The 23,880-nt window shown below is 44.0% G+C and overlaps 1 protein-coding gene across 4 annotated transcripts in view; it reads right to left on the bottom strand.

Annotated features, from left to right (window-relative positions):
* Nucleotides 1–22,950, bottom strand: part of Sncaip (synuclein alpha interacting protein) — a 143,830-nt gene extending 120,880 nt beyond the window's left edge. For 2 of the 4 annotated variants that reach the window (XM_013349612.2, XM_013349613.2), the window contains exon 1: nucleotides 22,164–22,223. The gene's annotated coding sequence lies outside the window, so the exon portion shown is untranslated. Of the gene's footprint in view, nucleotides 1–21,551; nucleotides 21,951–22,163; nucleotides 22,224–22,672 lie in introns of those variants that run through there. The other 2 variants (XM_026783607.1, XM_026783606.1) reach the window with 2 other exon arrangements.
* Between the last annotated feature and the right edge of the window lie 930 nt (nucleotides 22,951–23,880).

Below are 23,880 nucleotides of genomic sequence, written 5' to 3'. Positions count from 1 at the left end.
TTCACGGCACATAAACCAAAACTGATTTGGTATGAAGTGGGGTGCTTGTTCTCCTTTGACTATATAAGCTGCACTTTGCCCCGTTCGACATACCAGCCCTAGTGGCCATATCTGTCTACCAAGTAGATTAGGGAGAAAGTATCTTTATGGTTGAGTAGATTCTCCATGACTACTTAAGCACTTATAGGAAATGGAAGACTGATAGGAAGAAAAGATAAAGTTTCAGATTAAATAGGAACTTAGGTAGAGAGCACAATGCTGCTCTGTAAATGAGGTAATGAGGGTTGCCAACGCATGCTTTTAAGGCTACCCCATCCAGTGTCATTAGCAGGAACACTGGCTCTGATGTTAAGTTTTTGAGTGTTTTCAAGGCTGCATCAGGTAGGGCAGTCTCCCACTTCTAAAACAGCTACTGTGTGCTGGCTGTGCAAGGCAGGCACTAAAACCCTAGTGGGAGTCAATAAGCTGAGAGATAGGACTCAGAAAATACCCACCCGACAAATAGGTTCCGTAATAATGTGACATTTTTATGGTCACATTTTTTAACCATAACAGCACTTGAATGGTATGCATTATAGTATTTCAATTTAGTCATTTATCTAGAAATGAGTTTTATCTTGGCCCATAAATAAACAGTGACACTTGAGCAATTTGAAAAGCCGAGCTTCCCCGTTGGCTGTGAAGCCATTTTACAATTACAGAAACACGTGCCCTTTTGTGCTATGTTGCTTAATCTGTGATTTATGACACCTGTCTTGGTGCTAACCTCATTCTGTGAACTACACTAAGTTTATCCGAGCTCAGCTATTTCACTCTTGTTTCTAATCTTAATGGGTTATTTTCTCCACAGTGGCTATGTCTATCTAGCAAATAGATTAGGGAGAAAGTAGCCACCTTTTAGTCCACCAAACACCTACTTAGTGTCTCAATGTGTTGAGACAGAAATAGGGAAGGCATTTTCCCTAACAGCCTGACTTGCTCTTCCAGAAAGCCTTGGATTCTCTGACCCCCTCCTTCTCCCTCTGTTTGCTCTTAAAGGCAATTGCCGCCAGCTCCCTCCTTCCCCCTCTTCATTTTTAGCAGGCTCCCCCAGCCAGAAGATTAAGGGGATGACAATGGAAGGAGCATAGGATGGTTTCTTTCTGGTTCCATCTTGCCTACCTTTAAGTAGTGACATGTGGATGCCTGTGAAATCACTCCTAACCCCTTCCCAAATTCTGCTGCAGATCTAGGACTTGACACATAAATCAGGAAACCCCGGAGAGGGCTATACGGCTGTGCACTTAATTTGAGGGAAACGGACTTCTTGCTCAAGGTCCAAGGAGAAGAGATAAGCGTAGCTCCTTATATCCTCCCTCACCTGTGTCCACACGTTAGAGACTTGGCATGTGCTGCAAGGTTTGTGCTCTGGGGTTGCTGCCAATGACTTGCTTCACTACAGATGTGGATTTTCTCCTCCGTGTTCTGTTATTTCTGTTGTTTTAAAAGGTAGGGATCAATGTACATTTACCCTACCACTTAAAAGAGAAGTCAGGATAAAAATCTTATCCTTTGAGTGTGAAACAAGGTTGTTTATTGAATATGGAGTCAAAGCTGTAGAATAGAAAATGATATACCCAGATCATACATGGCTATGATATTGAGTAAACAAACTGATAAAAACACACCAACATGGTAAGTACTCATCTCTGAACAGAAGAATGGGTTTTCAACTAATACACCTTTGCATTTTCTACATTGGATTTTTGGTGAGCAACTACTGCATTATAACAAACAGCAAGCAAAGTTTACAGAAACACTCAGATGGCAGCACAATCTCCTTAAGATGCTATCCTACATAATGACTTTCTTGTGATGGTCAGCGTCAGAATCTAGACTCATCGTGAGATGGGTCTCTGACCATGCCTGTGGAGGATTACTGTGACCACACTAGTCAGTGTGGGAAGACACATAGCAATTATGGACAGGACAATTCCCTGGGCTGAGGATCCCACTCTGCATAAATAAGACAGGGAACTGAGCATCAGCGTGTGCATCCTCATTTCTCTCTGACTGAGGATGCAGGGTAGCTCTTCAGGCCCTCTGCCTTCTCCCATCATGATGAGCTGTACTTAAAACAAACCCTTATCCCTTAAGTTGCTTCCCTCAGAGTATGTTATCCCAGCAACAGAAGGGAGACTAAGACACAGCTGCACGTTTACCCATTCAACGTTTGCTGGCTGCTATTCTGCTGTGGGCCAAAGGCTGTGCAAAGGTTCATAGATACAGCAACCAAGCAACGGGTAGTCTTGGGAAAGAAATGCAATGAACAAACAGCGGAACTTAGGATCTTAGCTTGGGATAAGTGTTATGATGGTGGAGCAATGCAGGGTGAGCGTTTCAAGAACGAGCATGTGTTGAGAGGAGGCACCACAGCTGTTGAGTCTAAGGAAGTAAAGAAGCTGTTTTTTTTTTTTTTTTTAAGTGACTAGTCTCAGTGGGTTAATATTCAGGTACTGATCATGAATTCCCTGATTTGTTAGGCAATGCTATGATCTGAACTTTGCGGTCCATTAAATGAATATGTTGAAGACCAAACCCCCATGAAATGGTATTACCGGAAGAGGATCGCTGAGAGGTGATTGGTCAGGAGAGATTACTCCCCTAGCTGGAAAGCAGCCTTGTTTTCCCATCACACGAGGACTCACTGAGAACGCAGCATCTACAAACCACAAGATGGGTCCTCTATAGATATTGGGTCTGGTGGACTCCGATTTTGGGCTCCCCAGCCTCTGGCAGTATATGTTCCGTTTATTCAAAAGCTACCCAGCTTTTCATCCCTTCCTACAGCAGCTTGAACATACTAATACAGGCACTCTGGTTCCAGGGACCACATGTTCAATCATTACTCTTTCCTAACAACGGACTGGACTTACACTTGTGATTATTGTGCTAGAAACTGAAGGCTGAGAGCTGGATAGTCTTCCCCAGGGAAGAGCACACCAATTGCCTATCCAACATGAAATGGTCAGCGCTGAAAATATACATATGATTAACTTTACATACATGAGCAGGTTGTACTTATGTATGTATATGCATATATGCGTATTTAATACGTGTATATATGTGCACTTAACGTATATGCATATACATATATGTATATATTTGTGTAATCAATCAGCAAAAAAAAAAAAAGAGAGACCATGAATTTGAAAGGGAGCAAGGAGGGGTATGTGGCAGGGTTTGGAGGGAAGGTGAAATGATGTTATACATCATAATCTCAAATAATAAAAATAATAATTTTCAAGTATACACAGCACTATCATACTTACATAGAAACTCTGAGTCTATAAAAATATTTAATATTTTTTATGCATCTTCATTATTTTACCTGTTTATGTGGTGTCTCTGTTTTATGATCTATTTGCCCTCTTTCAGGTTGTGGTCATATTATCCACTTCTGTACTTGATATCAGTTGATTGCCCTTCTATTTCTAATAAGCTCGTTGCATCGAAATATCACTGAATTATAAGCTGAATAAAATAAGTTCCCCGGTGAGATCTCAGGAACATGTGCCAGGCTCTACATGCATCATCGGCCAAGCATGTACCTGTCATCCAACATCACTAGGAAACGCTGTAATAAGTTCTCTCTGGTTGACTTCTTTATTACCTTTACCCGACTATAGGTCTAAACAACGAACTTCTTTTACTCACATGCTATAGTGAGAGTTCATCCTCAGACAAACTGCACTGCCCGATCTTCAATTTTTCTTTGCCATTTTACCTCCAAATACTGCCCTCTTGTTTTAATTTCTTAAAAGAGAAAATGTATGATAATAAATTAGCACACCACCTGGTCTGTTCAACAATTGCTTAGGAAACGCTATTGCTTGTGCCACAGTCACATGCCAGACGTGAAACTAAGCAGGAGCAGCACAGCAGCTGTGACTGAAACATGATGTCTGGCATTGGTGTGTCTGTGGAACCAAAATAAATTACCTACCACACAGACAGAGAGGTGAGGGCAGAGGGCAGAGGAAACGAGCTGACAGGGCAAGAAGTCTGGGAATGGACAACAAGGAGAAAATACCCAGGGGACTAATGGTCTCTAGGAATGCCAGGGAGACTGAGGTCATTCAGCAATCGTAGTGAAGAGTAGGAGGTAGGCCATGGTTCATGAAGCTGAATGGGTGGATGGGACCAAAATCACAAGGATCTATAGGTCATACTAAGGATTTTGGTTTTTAATCCAAACTAGTGAAGACTTAATACACACTTGCTACCAAAATCTTTGAAGAAATCACTTTTAGGAACAGTGCAGGAATAGATCAGAAAGCAGCACAAATAAGAAGTTGCTGCAGTAGTATTCAACACAAGTAGGGCAGATCCCATGCCTAGCGGTAGATGGCCAAGGCAGCACAAAGCAAACCCAATGGTGTTTCTCTAGACTTTTTTTTCTCACATTTCTTTGTTAGGGCATTTTTTTACTTAGTGGTTTTTTTGCTTGTATATTGAGAATCCCAACTTAGTGGTCTCTCTCTCTCTCTCTCTCTCTCTCTCTCTCTCTCTCTCTCTCTCTGTGTGTGTGTGTGTGTGTGTGTAAGAGAGAGATTTCTTATGTGTGCTTTTTCTTTCTTCTTTGGCTTGTCTTTGTTTACCTGTTTGTGAGAGAGAGAAAGAAAGGGCATGGAGTTGGAGGGTGGGGAGGTAGAAAGAATCTGGGAGGAGTTAGAGGAGGGGAAAATTATGATCAGGATATAGTGTCTGAAAAGAAATTTCAATTGAAAAAAAAAAAGACAGAAAGAAAATTGTTACAGTCATCAGAGGAGAAGATGATAGCAACCTTAATAATGACAATATAAATGGGAACAGAAGAGAGACAAATAAAGAGAGCAACTTAAAAAATATAAAATTTAAGACTTGTTGAGTCTCTTCAGGCTAGGAGATGGGGGATGGTGGAGAACAGGCAGTTCTCCTTGTGACGTTTTCTTTGAAAGCTGGGACCATTCACTAGCCAGAAAATTGGGATAAAGCCAAGATGTTTGAAAAAAAGGAGATTCATTTTTTTTGAGGGCATAGGCTTTGTGAGACACCTATCCCCCAATTTTTTTCTTTTTAAAAAGAGAACACGAGAAATCAGATGATGAAAAGACGAAGGATAGCTAGTTCAGAGCGATAAATAAAAAGTGTGGACATCACCAGCAGAGATGACAAACTGAACGTTGAGAACGGACAGCCCAGTCTATACAAGATTATATGTCAATATCGTTCAGTGAACGTGGTACTAAAACCTTTTCCTCCTCAAGATTCGGCTCCAGTCATCTTTGAACCTTACTGCCTGCCACTCCCACACCATATGTCTTAGCATGAAATGATATCAAAATACGATTTCCAGATTCTGTCGGACTCTAATGTCCCCCCCTAAATGTCCTGTCTAGTGAACACTCACTCAATCCTAAACTCTAAATGAAACACCATGCTTTCTGAGAAGCCTTTGGCAATCTGATCATCTTCGTTTATATGGTAGGTAAGGCTCATTGTTCATTCCTCTTTCACACGACAGCATCCTTACTAATTGATAGACATTTTCCTTCACTGGACAGAATATTCCTAGGAGGGAAAAGCCACATCCATACCAGAAAAGCTACTAAACCATGTGTTCATAGAATGAGTACATGAAGTACTGAACCTCCCTCTGCAGACAACACCAGTGGCCCCACTTTAACAACCCCTGACTTCTGTTAGGAAAACAGAAAAATTTCTTAGCTATGAGGTAATATTTTCAGTATAATCCATGAAGAACTTCACTGTCTTCTCAGACCACTGGTACTTGCATCAGTATAATTGATTTGAAAACAGTATAATTATTTATAGCAATGACTAGGAATATATTATCTTTTTAGTGAAAATGTGACTATTTCACTGAAGGCAAAATATGAAAAGGAGAACCTGAAACAGTAAAAGGCAGTAGCAAGAGAACAAGGATAGACAAGGAGACATTAGAGCAGTCATTTTCAACCTGTGGGGCACAACACCTATCTCCAAAATATTTACATTACCATTCATAACAGTAGAAAAATTACAGTTATGAAGTGGCAATGAAATAATTTTGTGGTTGGGAGTCACCACAACATGAAGAACCGTATTAAAGGTCGCAGCATTAGGAGGGTTGAAAACCACTGTATTAGAGCATCACAGTATAATGTATCCAGACTGGGCAATTTGGTCTGGGACTAGAGATTGACAGAGCAATTGCCTAGCATTTGTAGGGCCCTGGTTTGATTACCAGAACTGAAAACTGATCATGATTCAATAAATATGTAGCCGAGAGAGCTAATGTTCGCTTAGTTTTCAACATACAAAAACACATTCCTTAGAAAACAAAACAAAACAAAAACCCAGAAAGAAGGATTTCTACCTGGAAAATATCTGAAAGAAAATACTAATGGAAAAGAAAAAGAAAAACAGGACCCCAGTGGTCCAAATGATAATACTCCATCCTGGACGCATCAAGTCATTGGGCAATGGGTTATTTGTTTTTGCCTGCTGAGCTCCTTCCTCAGGAGGGATGCTATAAAAATACTTATTGGAGTGACATCAAAGGAACTTTCAGTTTGACTCTGGTTAATTGTATAAGAAGCATTTCTGAAATTCCCTTTTGCCCCTCATTGTTAGAGGCGGGATATGTGGGCATTTTCCCTAAGACCCAGATAGATAAAGTCATATGGTCTAAAAGTTTAATAACTTATGGTTATCAAATGGAAAGAAAGAGGGTTGTGGTTGGTTTTTCAAACTGGCCGAATTTTCTTGAGGTAACTGTCTAGTTTTTATTCTTGATAAATAGTTCAATGACCATGAGTTTGTGTGAAATAATGCTAACAATCATAAAGCAACCGATTTATAGGGATTAAGAACAAGCCTTTAAGACAGAAGTCAAAGATGTACCAAGCAGATTGATGCTAGTTTCCTATTCAGTAGGAGCTGAGAAGAAATCCCACCTGACTTCATCTATTGAATCTACCATGAGGATAGAAACGTGAAGGGCTTTTAATCCCACACCTTCCAGTAATCAAACCGAAGATGTTCAAGTCTCCATGATTCAATTCTATTGCTATTTAGAATATAATGAACAAAATCTAGAATGTCCGGCTGCATTATTGACATTCCTGCATTATCGCCATGGGCCACACACCTGAACGTGAAGTACTAAGATTTAACCCACAGCCTTATACTGCTGTGGCTTATTATTTTAAACATTCCCAATTATCCCATGTGGATTTTGTTTTAGCTTACTAACATCTTTGAAATAATACCCTTTTCTTCCCGATATGTGGTGACCGTGTATCCTGTACTGAGAAGCAGGCTAAAACCCTTTCTTCACTTTTTAGTTCTGCCATGGGAACACTGTGTGATGCTGGCCCTGGGGGATTTTCCTTTCTTTTCTTTCACTTCAAACTTTTACAAATTGATTATTATTTTCCTTTTAAACTTTGAAAGATTTAAGTAATGCAGTAATAAAAATAACGCATATCCAGTTCATCACTTCCCAGTAGAAATCTGGTTAAGGGGTGCAGCCCAGTAGTAGAGGCCAGCAGTATAAGGCTGTGGGTTAAATCTTAGTACTTCACGTTCAGGTGTGTGGCCCATGGCGATAATGCAGGAATGTCAATAATGCAGCCGGACATTCTAGATTTTGTTCAGTAACGGGCTATGAATGTGATGATGAAGGAAGGTCATTGGTTAATTAAATAAAGAAGCTGCTTGCCCTGATAGGTTAAAACATAGATGGGAGGAGTAAACAGAGCAGAATGCTGGGAGGAAGAGGAAGTGAGCTCAGAGACTCGACAGCTCCGGGCTCCCAGGCAGACGCCTCGGAGAGACACGATGCTTCACTCTTGCGGGCAGAGGCGAGAGCTCTGCTCTCTGAGGCACACGCAATGAAGCTCCGACCCAGGATGGACATAGGCTAGAATCTCCCTGGTAAGCCACCTTGTGGGCTACAGCAGATTATTAGAGATGGGCTAGTCCAGGTGCGAGAGTTAGACTAGAAGAGGCTAGATAGAAATGGCCAAGCAGTGATTAAATGAATACAGTTTGTGTGTTGTTATTTCGGGGCATAAGCTAGCCAAGCGGCTGGGGTGCTGGGGACGCAGCCCCGCCGCTCATATTACAACAATGTGACATTTGCAAGATTTTATTACCTATCTCGCCATTTCAATTTATGTGAGGGCCCTCTACAGTGTTCATACCAGGATGAAACTGCCCAGTGGAGGAATTTCCATTAAACAATGGAGGACTCAGCTTTGTTGGATGCACACTAAAAAAGCAATCATTATATTAAACCTGCCAAAATCATGTTATTATTACAACAATTTCTGGGACAGGAAGTCGCTTCTGTCTATCAGGTCCCCACCAGGAAACAGAACATGGATACAAATACAATTTGAGAGTAGTTTAATATAAAGACTAAGTGGCAGTGTCGAACATGAGCTCCTAAGATTTCATGGAGCCCACGCCAGGATGAAGTGTCTGGAGTGGGGCACAGATGTCATAGCCCAGAGACGAACCCTAGTGAAATGGCTGCAGCCTGCTGTGGCCGACAGGGAGGTGACCTGACAATGGGAAGCTCAGGGAACAAACTCAGTCTCTCTCTGCACTTGCCTGCACATCTCCAGCTGGGCTTTCTGATTAGTGGAAACCCAATAAGAAGCAAGAGACCAAAGGAGCCTGTCAGTTCATCCCCCGAACCCCGCAATTGCTTTAGCACATACAGTGAGTGAAGAAAAAGGAATGGCTCTGACGTCACCATTTTCCTCTAAACCCAACCACTAAAACTCACCTGAATAAGGGGAGCCATTAGTAAACATGTATGAACTTGAGAGAGGAAGAAACTGTATCAAAATATTGAAAAGTTTAATAAACCATCTCAAATTGCATGTCTTATAAACATTGCAGACAATCCAGCCTGTGCTCTCTGTTCAACACCACGCTCAGAGCACCTGTGACGTCTACCATCCCGCCTGCCATCATGATCCAATGGCGTTCACAGTCCTCTGTCTGGGGAGACAATGGAGATCATCAGAGTTAAGGCTTGGAAGAAGGTTTTAATCCACATGCCAGCTTTTATTATCTTAATTTTCTATCACATTATTGTCAAAGCTCCAAATTCTCGCTAGCATCAAAAGTCCCAGGAAAGCCAATTTTAAGACCTCATGATTTCACTGCCCTTGACACCTTCCACTACATGGCATTTTTTTTTCCTACAAATTTCACAGGGCCTTTCTTTATTCAGATGCTCTGGGTATAAATAAGTCATTTTCTTTTGTCAATTAAAGACCCTAACTTTGGTTAAATTGCACTGGAGTTAGCCTCGGGTCTTAGATTATAAACACATTCACTTTTCAAGACATGTTGAAAGTTTCACTTCTCCAGCCAACACACACTGATCATGTAATACCCACCAGACTCTGGCCTAGATACTTTTACAGGCTGAGAAATCAGTTCTTACCAAAATTAACACTGGCTTTCCACTGCAGTGAGTCAGTAATTATCCCAAAGGTGGGCAAAAGTGTGTTTAATAACAGTCCAGGAGACAGCTAAGGACATTTGATGACAGGCGGTCACGATCCTGTCCCCTGGCAGCCAGTGGCAGCCCCTTCCCTAATTTTATCCAGCTTGTTCTGAGATTGGATATAATATGGTATCTGATAATGAGCCCAAGTCCTCTCAGCTCTGATCCAGGAGACAGCCAGTCAAGTGTTCTGCTGCCTTTGCCTCTCAGGAAGGCCCCCTGCTTTGAAATGCCAGCCCCTGAGTACAGCAGCCTTGCCTCAAATAGATCAAATAGGAATTTGTCCCTGCAGGGTTTTTTTTTTTTTCCTCTTATTTTGAGCTGGGGGAGGACACTTTTTTATGCCTGGTCCTGCCTGAAATAGCACATAGCAATCTCTTGTTCTCAGAGACAAGGCAGGCGAGCTGGCATAGGGTCTCCTTCTCATGCTGTGTAAATGTCAGCTTTGCATTAAGAAAAAAAACCTATTATACAATGCATCATACAGTGAGGTTTGCCAAAAGGGGGAGAAAAGGAGAAAAAGGGGTAGAACTGGTTTTCTACATGCATGTTTTAATGATTTTGGAAAACTGTCAACCTGGATCAAAAAAATATTTAAATCTGACAGTTTCCCACTAAGGCCATAATGCAAAGTCTGGAGAGAATTAAATTTCAAGAAACTTTCTATTTTCTTGGTAAGTCCAACAAATAGAAAACTTTATTTCACTAAAACCCTAAACCTTCATGATGCTTACTCATGCAGGCTTTTGGGGGAGGCTTTTTTTCAAATAGCCACCGAGGGCGTGTACTTGGGCACTCGTGCCATTATAAATGACAACTTTGAAAAGTCAGGGCTTCTGAGCATGAAACACACTTAGGGACATCGCAGAAGTAAGGAGCAGTGAAGAGTCTCCCACAGGGAGAGGCAGAACCCCCCTTCTCAGCAAATCAATCTGGGACTTGCAAAGATCTCCACTCTATTTCTTAGCAACCCTCGTAAACACTGTACGACATCCAATACCCGAGATTTTTCACCATGTTAATCTCTGAGTACTCGATTCAATTAAAGATTAGGCTTCTCAATTGTAGTTTTAGTACACAGCAGGCTGCTAAATTATGATTATCAGTGGCTAAGTGTGCTTGCATCAGCACAACGCCGGGAATGAACATGAATCATTTATTTCCATTGCTATGACTGCTCTTCTCCGAGGCGCTGCTCTCTGAGTTCGTGGGCTTTGGAGTTCATTGGAATTCTACGGTTAACACACAGCTTGGAGACCTCATTTATGAAAATTCCTTTAAACCTTTCACCACTTTGACAAATCCAGTCCAAGTTCACTGAGCCAATTCAAAAGTAGCTCTCAGCCTTTTTTATAGGTTTTCAATTACACTAGCGCAGCACCCCAGAGCCACAAGGTTTGAAGAAGTGCAAGTGAGATGTAGAGAGACATGGATTCCTTTTCAAGGGCCTCGGATGAAAGCAGCACTCCCCAGATTGGAGCCAGTGGGTGGAAGCTGTGTCTGTCATGAACTCTCTGTGTCCTACTGACGCGGCCATCAGATAATTTACACATTGGCTCATGTTTAGTTATTTACCATATGGTATATGGGATGACTTGTTTAGCTTTTTGGGATTTACTTTGCGAAAAATAAATATTGGCATATTACTTCACGCTCCAGTTGCCCTAGATAGAGTTTTCTTTATTTAAATTGCTCAAAATGTTGTCTGAATTCATTAATCGTCCTGATACACAGCATGGAACAGCAGGGTTTACTTTTCCTGGGAACATAATTTCAGGCAGGTCAAGGGGCCCTCTAGAGTGAATGTTGCAGAGTGTTTGTTTATATTGTGAAGATATGTCTTTGCCAAGGCCCCTTCTTATTGGCTTAATAAAGAGCTGAATGGCCGATAAGTAGGCAGGAAGAAGTTAGGTGGGACTTCCAGGAACAGAGAGGACTCTGGGAAGAAGAAGGACAGAGACCCCAGTCAGACTGAGAGGAAACAGTAGGTACAAGATGAAAGACAGGTAATGGCATGGGGCAGAATGTAGGTTAATATATATGGCTAATTCAAGTTATAAAAGTGAGTTGAGACAAGCCTAAGCTAAGGCCGAGCTTTCATAATTACTAAGAAGCTTCTGCGTGGTTATTTGTGAGCTGAAGGCCCAAAGAAACACCTCCTACAGGTGAAGATGGCATATGTTGGTCAAATTGAGGTTAGGTCTAATTCTGTTTTTTATTTCCGCACTTTTCTTTTACACTTATTTATTTGTGTGTGTGTGTGTGTGTGCGCGCGTGCGCACGCATGCACGTACATACATGCATGCGTGTGTGTATATATACATGTGCCACAGCCCTCATGTGCCACAGCACTGAGGTCTCATCTGTGTAGAGGTCAGACCATAACTCATAGGAGTCAGTTTTCTCTTTTAACCACGTGGGTAGTGGGGACAAAACTCAAGTCATCAGGCTTGGCAGCTGCCATCTTTATCCACCAAGTCATCCTGCTGGCCTTCAAGGCGTTCCCCTTATTATTACTGAAGATTAATTTTATTTTTAATTGTGTGTGTATATATGTGTGCTCCTGAGTGTGTGTGTGTGTGTGTGTGTGTGTGTGTGTGTGAGAGAGAGAGAGAGAGAGAGAGAGAGAGAGAGAGAGAGAGAGAGATCAATGCAGGTGTCTCTAGAAGCCAGCAGAGGGCGTCAGATCCCCTGGAAATGGAATCGCAGGAGGTTGTGAACTGCTGGATGTGGGTACTGGGAACTGAATTGGTGTTCTCTGCAAGCGAAGTATGTGCTTTTAACAGCTGAGCCATCTTTCCAGCCCCTCAACCACCCTTTAAATGGGCTTGTGGTAACTATATTCTTTTTCCTATTTTTAAGGGTTTATACTACTTAGATGAACCACCGATAACTTCTCCTGTTTCAAACCTGATTTTGTTTTTTACAAATTGGTATGGTTTACGAGAGTGGCAATCTTTTAGATGTGGTTGAATGGATTGTTTTAAGTGACATTTATCACTGAGGATAAAGCAGACACGCAAAAACATGCTCTTAACCATTTAGGAGCACTTGCAGACATTAAATACTGCATATGCAAAGGTGATTGCACTCAGGATGTAAATCTCCCATCTTCTCAGGGGGAGGAAAGCCAACTGGAAATCACCCGCAAACAGAGCTCATGATGACTCTAACAGCTCTCGGCTGCAGCCTGCCTTTTCCTTGTGTGTTAACGCTCTGTATGTCAATGGGCTTTTGGTAACCTCATCTAGAGGATGACTCTTTGGGTTTGGTTTGTTCTCCTGTTTGTTTTCCTACCCTGGGAAGAGTATTTTGGTTTAACATAGTAGAGTTCTTGGCATAAGAGAATGAAATCAAAGAGAAGCAGTAAGTGCGTAGGCTCAGTACCCAGCTGTGCAACTTCTCACTTCCTGGCTGTGGAGGTTTCCAGTGTGACCCAAAAATGGGGCTCTGTGACTCTGGACAGAGGTAAGGGGTGGGAACTAGAGGCTGTGAATGGGGCATGCTAAGTGTGGACAGGCTAGCCTCCACATAACAAACACTTCAGTCCCTAGGCTTGCAAATACCATCCTTCATTCATTTCCTACCTTCTGAATGCCCAAGGCATACTACAGCAGGAACGCTATAGCTACACTACATCCTATAACATGAATAAGAAGGATGGCAAAGCTTCCTTCCTTATTCTCTGACCCGATTCGCAGAGCATACAGAGCCACAGACATCTCCGGTCCAGTCAAGAGCTGAGGTTTATGCTAAGTGCTGAGTGAGTCAGATGAAGAAAACTTGGTAAATCTGGAGTCCAAGTCTACAGTCCACTACAGTCCAGTTTGGGGCCACAAGCAGCTGGCGAGCATTGGAAATGTGGCTTGTCTGGGTTAAGTATAAAATGCACATCAAATTTCAATGGCTTAGTGTGCAAAAAATAAGAAGAATGTGAGGTATCTGGTTAATGATTTAGAACACGTGGAAACGTTCCAGCTGTAGATGCGCTGGGTTAAGGAAGACGTTATTAAAACCAGCGTCACATGTTCGCTTTTCCTTATAGTATGCCTACTAGGGAACGTGAAATCACCTGTTTGTTTTGCATTCATGGGATTTTTACTTTTCTGTCTGTAAAAGGGACATTCTAGGGAGGTTCTGGGAGGCTGTCTCAAGAACAGGCCCGTAACAGGGAAAAGTACCCGTGGTAAGAAGAGGAGACAGAGACTGCCTTCTGAGTTCGTTTGTCTGCTGCATTCATTTGCACCAAAGGGAGCCAGAGAAGAAAATCCAAGATAATAACATCTCCAGTAAATTAGGAGCAGCTTGCGGTTTAAAAGGGAACAATTCTCTACTGGGGGCCAGACCAACTGGTTAACCCCATCTTCACCCCATCCGAGGTTAATTCTTTTGGCCACTCTGACTTTCCCATCTGCAAAGAGGAGACTGATCAATTCCTCTGTCTGCTTGTCCTCCCCTCACCCCCCATTTCTGTTAACAAGATCTCTAGAGGAGACAGTGGCTTGTGACTACAGTTCTGAAGCAGCAAAGAACAGAGAAACTTCAGCAGAAAATTCTTTATGCTTCTGTATTCATTAACCCTAATGCTCATTTCAATAGCTGAGCTCCTCCTGGACAGATGCAAGTACCACACACTTAGCCTCCATATCTGTCTGTGCACGGATGTGTCTGTGCTTGGAGGGCAAAGGTTAACCTACAACAGGCCTCAATTCATACCTTCAGGGGGGTCACCAGGAGAACTGGCGCTCATTTTTGTTGTTGAGGATCTGCTTGGCTAAAATTCTCAACGTGTGATTTGCACCTGGTAGTGGGAGTTCACATTGAGATGACCAAACCAGGAAAGCCACACCTAATGATGCTAAATGCCCACTGTGTGAGCAAGGGACCACTGAAGGAGAATGAGCTGAGACCTTAGAGCCTAGAGTGCTGCCCGCATCTGTGCTGGGGTCACTGGAAGAGGCTTCTGCAGTAGAAGCAGCCGCTTAAACGACTTTCCACAGGAAAGGTTGAGGGAGGCTCCAATTTCCATGGCTCAGCGTTGATTCTACAGGAGGAGGCAGGGCACACAGAGGCATCCTGAAGTAGTGGACAATGCGATTCTGACTTTGATTGCATTTTACCACATGCTTGCTGGAGATCTTAAGTTCTGCCCATTTACCTCATTTACAATGGCTTAAAAGAGTTTGTGGCCCAGGTCTTAGAGAGCTGGGTAACTATGAAACACTTTCCAAAAAAACACTGGCAAGTGACAAATACAAAATAAATGGTTACGTGTGATATTTAGTAAACATCCAACTATCACCTTTCTTCTGGGTCAGTTTTTAAACTTTCTAAATAGGTTACAGGGTCCATGGAGTCATGGGAAATCAACAGGAAGTAGGATACAGGTATGTTTGCACATCTCTTTTTTTCTCAAAGACAAGATTCCATGACTCTTATGAGAACCTTAGATGAAAAAAATAGGTTAAGCAGCATTGAGCTCTGTGGCTTGCAGTGTCTGTTTCCTTCTGGAAATGTAGAGTGTGCATGTGAATGGCTCTCAGAACCAAGCCTTTCTTGTTGCTCCAGAAAACAAAGCAGTATAAACACTAGGAACAACAAGCCCTCAGAAAGGAAATGACGTTTTCAAGGTAGATCTGAGGTAGGGTGCCGGAATCATCCCTTCTGGGTATCTTTTCCATTAACCAGTTTGCCAATGGTTGGGGTGAATGTGCTGGGATGTTTTTGAAATGATTTATTTTTATTTCTGTATGCGAGGGGTGGTATGTACATGTGAGATTGCAGTTGCCTGTGGAGGCCAGCAGGGGGTGCTGAATACTCTGGAGCTGTGCCACCCAGTATGGGTGCTGTGAGCTGAACTAGGGTCTCCTGAAAAAGATCACAGAGCTCTTACTACCACTGCTCATCTCTCTAGCACCACGTTTTATTCTCCAGAGGCAGTCATTTAACCTTAAAACAGCACTAAAAACATAATGTGTAATGAAATGGGAGATTCAAGTCCAGGCTTGTTTTGATTGGTCAGCCACCTAGGCGAATTCTCCTGCCATCTGGCCACGACTAGGAAGACGTTTGCAGGGAAACTCGCAGTTGCAACTCTCTGTCTTTGTTTCCTCGCCGGAAACCAAAGACTTCGTTCATGAGTCTGCCATGAGAATTAAATAACCAAGTAACTAGAAGGCATCTAGCAAGCACCTAGTGCAGACCACCACAGACCTCACAAAAAGCAACCACTGGCTATCCTCCTTTGTGGTAAGAGCAATGATTCTTCTGATCTCCGGGCCATAGATGTTAGTCCAGCAATTTCCATTGGGTTGCTTCATTTTCAGGCTCTATCTTAATGTAGTCATTAGGGACTAATTAAAAACCAATCATGAAAAAAAAAACTTTTGATAAACTATCTGAACAGCAACTTCAAAGAGCATCTGACGTCATGCCTAACATTCTGAGCTACGCTTGTGAGAATCAAGTTCAAGGAAACCAGATAAACCCTAAGAGAAAATAACCTCTGAAAACCTCTCTAAAGTTGAAAGATTCAGGACGCATGTGGTGTGAACAGCCATTAGGCTAAGCAGAGTGGTCTCGTTCTTCAGCCATATGTGGGGAAGACTGGCGTGCATATGGAAGGCTATATGGGAAGGTGAGTTGTGATTCAGGGCACATATGAGGAGGTAGACATCAACGATTCTCAAGAAAAAAATAATGGGGTTGAGTCTGAAAAGATAATAGATGCACTAATACTGTCTTTATTATTGCAATCAAGAATATGCAGAAAAGATGCAATCATATCCCACTGAGGCAAGAGCTCATATATAAGCCAGAAGGTGATGCAGGTCAGTCAATACGAACACATCTTTCCTTCTCCTCTCTTGCACCCTCAGAAGGCAAAGCCCACACCACAAGACCTTAGGACCCAAGGTTCACAGCCTGGACTTCTCCCCAGGGCAGTGACAAGGTTGTGAGTGCTTCTAGTTACACAGCCTGGCTGCATCTACTGCTCCAGAAAGAGAACCTGTAGCTGTGGAGAGAACGGACCAGAACGGAGACTGGAGGTGTCATCTTCCGGAGCCTCGTAAAGTGAAGCATTGAGGGTTTACAAGGAGAAATAAAGATTCGAAATCGGGGCGGGAGGCTCCTGTGTGTGACTGGGGGAAAGGGAAACGAAGAAGTTTGACCTAGTTTCAAGGTTTGGAGCTGAGGGATGCAGTGAGCGGGCATAGTTTTCAGGAAAGACAGACGGAATAGGTGTCTGCTGTGTCTCCTTCTACAGCACCCACTCTCTCTCCTTTTTGGTATTTTCTTTTTAAGCCAGTCTTAGCACCATGCAGGACAGGGGCTCTGACCTGGCGCTCTCGAGTTACCCTAAATGTCCCTTCCCACTTGAGCAGGCGTAGGTTGACACTTGGTTTCTGTTACTCACGAAAAAACATGATCCCTAAGAATTTCTATTTCAAAAAAAAAAGTAAAGTTATTTTTTAATGAGTGATGGATTAGAAGAAAGAGGGGCAAAAAAAAAAAAAAAACCCTTATGTCACTATGACAGGAGTGACTCAAAACGTTTCAGTCCACAAAAGGCACTTAGGGATTTTATAGCCAACTCTACCCTGAATAATGAAAAGCCAGAGCAGACTGCTTTAGAAAATGTTACTGCACCAGATAATGGCACGTTCACTCATTCAATTAACATTTATTGAGTATCTTCTGGGTTCTTAGGCTTGGGCAATAAAACAAGAAAATACTATAAAAGTGTACACTGGGGTTTAAGCTGGTCCATCCAAGGCTTGTCCACAAAGCACAGCTGTATTGTGCTGTTCAGACTAATTGCGTGAAGTCCCCGAAGCCAGGTGTTCTGTCTGGCCCAACAGCTGCCTTTGATAGCGAGGACACCACCTGAATTTCAGTCTGGCTACCTATAGATGAGGCAGATGAAACAGCGATTTGAATATGTCTTCAGGAGAAAGACAGAACAGATGTGTCTCGAATTCCATTCCTTTCTAGTAAAATGTCCGCTAACATTTGTGAAGGAATCCAGATGAGGCATTGTGCAAGCCCGCCTTTTCTCTCTTTGCCTTCCATGAGAAAACCTGACTATTCTGTGGGTTTAACTTTTATAAATGCACCTCTGGTTCACTGTAAGTATGTCTCACTTGCTGCCTCCTGCCTACTTCACGGTGGCCAGGCCCAAATTAATTGTCAAGCGTTCTTCTGCAGTGGGCATTTAATGATTCTGCCACCCTCAACTAGCCCTGCTGCTAGTGGTGATGTTCCTGAGGATGCATTTACTGACTCCCTATTGCATGCCACCTTGGGGAGGCTGAAAAGCAATGCTTCTGGTTCAGGAAGAAGCATGGCCCCCTGGCTAGGCCATATGGGTCTGCGATGCCAGATTCAAGGCAAGAGATTGGCTCATTTCTCCAGACACCTAGAATTGCTCTGGCCATACTCAATCAGGTCCTCCTCATTTTCTTGTAACTTCTTAAGGCCTCCTGAAATGTTGGTTTGTCTATCCACAATAGTCCAGGAAAATACGAACCCTAAGTAACAGCTAATATGCACAACAGACTCTAGCTTAATAAACTACATTTGCCTTCATGCTGCCTCCTTTCTGGGACTGATTTTTTTTTCTTTCACCCACAAATGAATCACTTATGGATTTCTCCATTTCTCATAAGAGCACAATCCTCCTTTAAGTTTCTTAAGCTTTTCTAAATCTCAGAGTGATTTTGACCCTGTGCTCCCGCCAGCCATATTATCAGTCACCTGACCCTAAATCTGGAGCCTCCTCGATAGATCCCTTGCTTCTTATATTCCATAAACACCCTTCACCTCTTTCCAGCCATATCCTGCTGATTCTGGCACCAGCGTTCCCACCCCCAGTCTGCCATCCTATAAGGATAGACGTATGTTTTTTACCACCATGGTGCCATTGTTCTGAGATAATGAAGCAGCGGGCAATTCTCAACTTACACGCTGAGTGCGCCATAACCACGCAAGCTCTACGTTTCTGTTTCATGAGTTAGTCCTCTGCAGAATGTTCCTTCTAGAAGCAAGTATGTCACATGTCTCAGATTTACTCTTCAAAAAGCTATGTTTTTATTTCAGTTCCTTCCCAGCTCAGGTGTTGTCTTTCTAACTCCCTCAAATCTGGGGGTGAACTTTGAACTTGATAGGCCAGTGAGAGAGTAGTGACCGTGTTTGCAGATACTCAGCACTGTTGGCTGCTCAACTGCTCCCTTCACCGCTCTCTGAAGATGGAAGGGAGGTTCATGTCCCAGTTCACCCATGCATTTTGGTAAGAGCCTGACAACAGGCAGACAAGTAGTCAAGACGATCCAAGATCAAAGGTCATCCTCCCAGCTGACTAATGATATCATCTACAGGAACCCAAATTGGATTAGCAGAACCTAGACCAAACTGCTGACCAACAGAACCATGGACTTTAGTAGGTGTTTTAGCAACTAAATTATAGAGTCAACGGGTAACAGATATGTTTATTTTCCTCATAGTCCTTCACCGTTATTATTTAGTTCCTGGGCTCTCAATTCTAACATGTCTTCTTTCATGTTCTGCATCATTATTTAAAATTTTAGGTATCCTAGTCTCTTGCTTTTAATTTTATTATGAGAAAAACGCACACACGTGTGTTGGTGTGTGTGAGTGTGTGTTTATGTGTGTGTGATTTATTTTATTGTTTTCGTGTATGTGCATATGTCTCTGTGAATGGGTGCCATGTGTGTGCAAATGCTGGCGGAGGCCAGTAGGGGGCGCTGAATACTTGGGAGCTGGAGTTAAATTGTGAGCCACCTGGAAAGGGTGCTGAGAACAGCGCTCAGTGCCCTTAACCCCTGAACCATCTCTCTGACCCGTTTATAATTTTATATTCTACACATACCCAAAATGGATATACAATAACTGTTTAAGAGTTAAGTAGAACCTTTGCAGGGTCCAGGCATCAATGAACAATCTTTCTTTTTGGTTATTAATTTTATGTATGGTTCTGATTATTTTTCTTGAATCGAGTTCTGATTTTGAAGCTCTAGCTAGCATAGAAATCATTATGTATCACAGGTGACCCTTGACCTTGTAGTTATCCTCCTGCCCCCTACCTCTCAAGTGTGGGAATTACAAGTTAAATGTCACTATGTCCCCCTATGATCATTACTTTCGAAGGCTTAATAAAAGAATTAAGTTTCCAACCATAAAATAGAAATATTACTGTATTGGAAAAGAATGCATAGTATATATCTAAGAAACAAAATTAGGTATTCATTTCAGGAATTTTTACTTTGCAAGTAAATTTACATAACAAAAAGCAAAAGTAAATAAGTGTATGTAGGCTCACATTGCACAGAAACAGTTGTTTGATTTTCCCCGAACATTATCTGTCTCTGAAGACACATATTTCTCCTATGGGATTCGCATCTGTAACCTGAAAGATTGCCAGACTCTAGGCTTTTACTCTAAGAGTGTCACTGATCCTCATGTGGCTCTTCAATTAAGATTTTGCATTTAAAAGAGAAAGTCCCTTGTGTTGTTTCTAATGATGCACCTGCTACTTGGGAGATTTCTTCTTCTCATAAGAAACAACTTGGCAAGACACATGGCTCCAGGCTTTCTCTGATAATATCAAAGAGCATTTGTAGGTTTTAGATGTTTTTGTGGGTTTCCCTCCTCCCGGGCGCAGTGAAGTCCCTCCAAGTCCTCCCAAAACAACAGTGCTCGCGGATTTTTTTTTTTTTTTGGCTTCTACTCTCTGTTTCCACTGTACACCTGCACTGCACAGCTGTCTGGACTCAGCAGAGCTGTGATACAGCTCAGAAAAATCCACTCGCTTTAGCCACTTCCTTTCAGATGTGGACAAGTAGGACGCATCACATTAACGAATGCAGTATCGTTTCGGATCATTCAAACCTTGTAAACTCTCTTCATGAAACGCTTCAGGACAATAACACTTATGTTCGAATGGATTAAAGCTCTCATGCAAGCCTCCGTTTTTAATCAATTACTGCCATTAATGGTGTTCTATGACCCTTCAGAAAAGCACAATCATCATCTCTCCTGATTCTAGACCTAAGAGTGCATGTGCATTTGATTACGGTCGATCCTCAGCTAACACTCCCTTAGAAAGAGACTTCTGTGATCATCCACCAAAATGTCACACATTCTTCTATTAGTCATAAGGACAGTTTACAGGTGTCTCCCGGCACTTGGCTATGCAGAAAGTAATTTAATATCACAGCACATCTGAATCAGCCAATAGACTTTGCCTCCCAGGTGTGTACGCATTAGCATACTGCCTTCCCACATCTTGCTCTCTTGACTTTTAAATTTTTCAATATGTACAAATGAAATACAGGTTTGACTCTATTCCCGACTGAGATGTCTGCTTTATAATGAGAAATAGGTTTTCTGCCTGTTTGCAGATTCAGCACCAAAAGGATGCCTGACCATAATGTGTTTAGAGCTGACACCTTGGAGAACTGACATCTGCACAACTGTAATCCTCCTAAACCTCCCCAGATAGCCCTTATTTAATTTTGCAAACTGTACCCTGGCAGGGCTCCACAGCACGTTTGTGTGTGGCGAGACTGTCCTGCAGTGGCGGTTCTTTCTTCTTAGGGGCTTTTTGATGGACACTTGTCAGTAACAACCCAGAGGAGTGGGGCCCCACCTTCAGCAAGTGAAAAAACAGGGCACGGATAGCAATGCTTCCTTAATTAACTTTCCCAAGGAAAGCAATGTTCCCACAGGAAAAAACAACACGTTTCCACCCTCCTAGCGGCCCATTGGAAATGAGCAACAATGCAGTTGCCTTTTTGTCTCCTGAAGACTTTCTTTGCTGCAAGCAGTAGCGTGTTCCTCAAAGAATGCTAGTATTTCCTGTGGAAACTGTATGGCTGCCAGAACTGGCTCGGAATATTCCCCCTTTTCTTTTCGTAAAAATGAAATAAACAAAACGTGGCATTTGACAATAGCCAACACTGGCTTCATCCCCACTTACCACCTGCAGACGAAAGTCACCGCCACGGAGAGGGTCGGGAAAGAAACCTTCCCTATGACATGGACATGCCCGGGACTCCGGACAGCGCCGGGAGGAGGAGCTGAGGCTGGACGGGGCAGCCTGGGTGCCACGGAGCTGATGGGCTGGGGTCTCCCCTCGGGCAGCGACACCACCCGGAATCCCCTTCACGTTTGTTATTGTTCTAGTTACTAGTGTGGCTATCACTATGCCTTCGCTCCTCCTTGAGAGCTCCTAGGAGCCTTGGCACAGCCCATCCCCGCCTCCGGGACCATCGGAGGTAGCCGCAAGCGAAACGCCGCCGGAGCAAGGGCCAATGAAAAGAACAATCCCCTGCACGGGAGCCAAGGACTGCGAGGCGGGAGCGATTGGGTCCCCCGGGGTGAAGGCGTCTGGGTGACCCCAGCGAATCTACCCCAGTGACTTTCAGCAGCGGCACCGCGCGGCCCGGGGCAGAAGGGACCCAAGGCACAAAGGGGGCCCCGGGACCGTGGAACCCTCAGGGTATCGCCTGGGTGCAAAGTTGCACGGGCTCATCCGCCGCTGCCCGCGTCCCTCTCCTCCCCGCAGCGCCCGCGGGGGACCTGGACTCACCGGAGCACGGAAGGACGGCGGGAAGGATGGACGGACAGACGGCGAGAGCGGCGGGCGCAAGAGACCCGGCGGACGGCGGAGGCGCTGCCGCGGCCCCGCTACGTCACAATGCGGCCGGGCGGCCGGCGCCGCTCCCCGGGCCCCCCAACGGGCGCGCGCGGGAGGGGACACCCGGGGCGGCGGGGCGCCGAGCCCAGGGAAGCGACCACCACGCGGGGCCGCCCGCTCGCCTGACAGTGACTGTCCCTCTGTGTCCGGCCAGGCCCACGCCCCTCGCCAGCAGCCGCCTTCCCGGGTGTCCCCAGCCGGCGAACCTGCTGCCTCTGCTTACCTCGCGCGTTCACCTCCTCTGCCTTGGCTCTTCTTCGCAGCTCTCTCCTCTCGTCCCTCCTACTTTTGGCCCCCTCTTTCCACTTTCTCCCCCGCCTCCCCTCTGGCTTCGCTGTTCCCCCCCCCACTCCCCTGCTTCCCCCCTCTCTTTCTTCCTTGGAAATGAAATCTCCCCTCACCGCGATCCATGAATCAACCGCTGCCACCTCATTGGTCCCCAAACCATTCCAAGGTTCCAGGGTAAAACCGGGAAAAGACACTCTCGGAGAAAAAAGGAAGGTGGCCGTGGTCCTGGGAAACTGTTGTGTCTGACAGGCGTTTTGGCAGAGGGTTGTGCCTTGGCACGGCGTCTTCAACCCCAGTCTTCCCCTCTCCAAGTCTCGCCCACCCTGGAGGACTTAACCAAGGAGTAAAGGGGCAGGGCTGGGGGCGTTTTACCCAGAATGTTCTGTACTCCTGAGGGGGTGGTGCTAGAGATTTTGGTCTGAAATGACAGTTAATCCAGCGGTGTTCTAATGTACCCAGGATGCTGTGATAATAGTAACTTTGCTCTTAACATCCCTGAAGGTGGGGCAGCAGGGATGCCGCTAGATGAGGCATCAGAGTTGCTGGCAGCAGTGGGTGCCTGCCTCTTTCCTATTTCCGAAACAAAATCCGGGGAGAGTGGGGGCCTTGATAACAACATTGGCTCTCTGTTGCTCCTTGGAAACCTTTAAACGGTTTTGGATAGATCTTTGTTTCAGGCGGGGGACAAGATTTGGAGACTGTCTGAGCAAAGCCATTGATGACTATGCTCTTGTTCCAGGATATAAGCTGCATGCTTGAGTTTGTCCTGAGGAATGTGTGAGGGAGTAAGCACTGGTCAATTTAGGGTCATCTTGGGCCCCTATCAGCCAGTTCTAGAGGATGGGAGCGACTTTGAGATCCAGGGAAACCCAGCAGTACCTGGGTGCTAGGAACGGAATATGTCCCAGGGTATCTGTCACTGGAATAGACTACTAGAAAAAAGGAAGGGCCTGGCTGGTTAAACGCTGGTACCCTGAGTAATTGAGTGACTGCTGGGATCCATAAGGCGACTCTTTTTTTTTTAGGATAACCAGAGCAATCCTTGTCCTGCACCCAGCTGGAATCCTGCCGGGAAATGCTACCACAAATGAAGGCCACCCCCAGAAATGACAGCCTTGAGTGGTAGCAGAAGACAGCTCCTGTGCTTTCATTCGGTTTCCTACGCAAAGGCTACATTTCTCCCCTAGGTTTCCACCCAACATATCACGGAGTTCTGCCATGTGTTTACATATAACTTATCACGTATAAGTACACGCATGGAGCGTGGCTTCACAGTTTTAAAAATGCATGTTTTCCCTGGGTAGAAAATAGGAAATCAGAT

Source organism: Microtus ochrogaster, chromosome 18 (assembly GCF_000317375.1).
Source record: "Microtus ochrogaster isolate Prairie Vole_2 chromosome 18, MicOch1.0, whole genome shotgun sequence".
NCBI lineage: Eukaryota > Metazoa > Chordata > Mammalia > Rodentia > Cricetidae > Microtus > Microtus ochrogaster.
This window is presented reverse-complemented; position numbering and strand designations above follow the sequence as displayed.